We start from the raw sequence: 2,975 nt of genomic DNA, 5'->3' as shown, positions 1-2,975 counted from the left end.
TGTCTGTGTGTATATGAAGTCTTCCTCTGCCTCCTTCTCATAAAGGTAATTGTGTTGGCACATAGAGCCCACATGGATAGCCCATTGCAAGATCCTTACCTTAATCACATCTGCAAAAACTCCTTTTCCATACAAGGTGACATTCACAGGGGCCAGGAATTAGAAACTGATTTTTTTTGGTGGGGGAAAAAGAGCATTATTCAGCCTGCCACTGTGCGTGACCTTTGAGTTTTCAATGGCAGGAAAGAAGTGAGAAAAAGGCAGGAAACAAGAAGGTACCTTTCTATATGAAGTGAAATTACATGCAAATTTAGCATCAGTTTTTTTTTTTTTTTCCAGGTTGACAACTCAGAATAACAAGGCAGCAATAGAAGTAGGTGTATTATTTGGATATATACGGGTAGTCTTGTTTTTTGAGATTTATTTGTATTTATTGTCAATTATGTCATATAAGATCTTTTTATTTTGTTAGTATAAGGTACATAAGCTGATTCTTGATGTAATTAAATCTGTACCATGAGGAATTGTTTTAAGGGGATTGTAATGTATTTGCATAGCTTTTTCCTGTACCTATTAGAAGCTTCTCATATACAGCCTTGAGCTCTAAGTTAACTTTTCACAGATCTTGCCTCTTTAACTTGATTACAAATTCTTTGAGATAAGAGACCATGTCTTTACATCTTTGTATCTTTCTTGGTGCCTAACATAGTATATTGGTCAATAGATATTTGCTTGTCTGATTAATTTTAAAATACCCAGGAAGGCAATTGTGAAGAAAGATGAAGTCACGTCCATTGAACATTTGATCTTCACCAAGAGAGATATTGGGAAAAGAATATCTTAAACCTTGAGGGAGATATTGATGCTTCTCTCTCTTATTCCATACTTCTCGGCTCTGATTTAAAATTTGTATACCTTTGTCAAAATGCATTTCAAACTAATGAAGAAAAAATAGTAATATAGAGTTTGAATACAGATCATATCTCTATTATTCCTTTTATCCAGTGAAGTAGTTTGACGATCTGGATCCCTTCAGCAAAAATTCAAATAATGTCCCTTTAACCATTTTTAGAATCGGAATAAGCCTATTTCAAATTTTTCTGCCAGAAAGGGCCTTTTATATGATATGCCTATCAATGAGGGAAGAAAAGGAAGAGCTTCTTAAAAAAAAAAAAAATTGTGCATTTAAGGCAAACTAACACATTTCATGGCACATAGTTTCTAAAAATATTAATTTATTCCTGTTCTCCTTTTTGTTTCTTTTCCGTTAATAATAAATAAGCTTAATTGTGAAGATAATGAGCTACTAACCTTCAGAAAAATGATAATTCCTTCAAGAGTAGAGGGTTTAACTGAAATGCAAAATGTTTATAAATGATGGATTTTATAGTGGTCTAGACACCTAAAAAGACATCCAATAAAATTCCTGAAATAAAAACACCGTTTATTAGTGAGTAGGGGGCTATGGTCATAGTCTTTCTACTGTGACTTCTAGGTGTCTCTGAGTGTCCTTTCAGGGATTCGGAGTTTTCGAACTCTGCAGGAAAGGCTAGGGTCTCAGTGCTAAGCTACCTTAAGGTTGTATCTTTCCAGGGAGAAATTGTAATTTTTTTTTTCTTTTTTGTGTGTCTATTTGCAATGCCTTTCAGAGTTGAACAGCAATCTTTTGAAAATGATGAGAATATGGAATTGGCCATTGTAACCTGATTCAGCAAACCAGTTCCATTTGGGTGATTTTTAACCTGCCTCTGAGAAGCAGAAACGGGCAGGTTGGAGTCTCCCCAGACCCCAGATAATTGAGTTGAACTGGTGTTGTGTACTAGACGGTTGTACATTAGCTTCAGCCCTCTTGCCCTCTGCAAAAACATCTCTTTTTCTCAATTATTTAAAATAAATAAATCAATGATATCATAAAAAACGAAGAAGAAAACATTAGAAATAACCGCCCCTCTGCTTCTGTATGGAAAGCACAGTCTAAACTTCAGTGATTTTAAAGACAATTTTAGGGAAGGGAGAAAACCCATCTGTATGGCTCGGCAAATTAATTTTGAACATTTGAAGATAAAAAGGCTGAGTTCCTTGGAACTGGCTTTAAAAGTCACAATCCATAGCAATCTGAGGTACTCATTGACTAGGGGCTCTTCTGTTTATTCCAAATACCCCTTTATCATTGGTTTTGAAAGAATGTGGCTCTCTGTGAAGCATTGCCAATTGGGAAAAGAATCAGAGAGTGAAGAAGTGATGTTACTGTGATGACACCCCTTTAGGCCCTCAGTAGGATTTCGTCTAAATCAAAAGACTTTGCTTTATTAGTGCATTCGGTGGAGGAGGGGGAAAAGAAAAGAGGGGGGCTTTTCATTTTTCTTTTTCATCTTCATAACAAAACACATATTGAATAAAAGCCCCTGGATGAGCCACAATGCAAACCCAGAGGGTGAAGAGATAATTTTGTAAATTGTAAATCAGAAATTCTATTTGCAGTAGATGCCGAACACATGTAATTTACCAGCATAACATTGTTACCCTGAATATAAGTATGATGGATGCCTTGTAAGTTTGAGAAGAGGGGCAGAGTCACTTAAATATCAAGTAAGCACAATGTTCCTGGGTTCTGTGGCTATCAAATCTTAGCCTCCTTGGGAGATCCTGTAGGAGCAGAGCATTGATCCATTGGCACTGTTTCGAGACAGAACAGTGGACAAATGACCTGGGAGCCTCCCTTGGGCTTGTTTCATGATCAAGCAGGTATTAAACCAGCATGAAGTGAGTTGGTGGCACCTGGTGCTAAGATGATCTCGCTTTACAAAATGCATCTTTAGAAGACTAATATGCCAGACACCTTACCAACTTGGAATTGCTAACCCTTTCTAAGTTTGAATTGACTTCATGAGATTTTCTTTCCTTCACATTAGCAAGCAAAATATACTGTTCAGGTTAGATGTATGAACTGGGAAGCCAGGTAATTGACTCTGGTG

This window comes from Macaca mulatta, chromosome 14 (assembly GCF_049350105.2).
Source record: "Macaca mulatta isolate MMU2019108-1 chromosome 14, T2T-MMU8v2.0, whole genome shotgun sequence".
NCBI lineage: Eukaryota > Metazoa > Chordata > Mammalia > Primates > Cercopithecidae > Macaca > Macaca mulatta.
The sequence above is the reverse complement of the archived record's forward strand: the minus strand, read 5'-3'. Positions refer to the sequence as shown.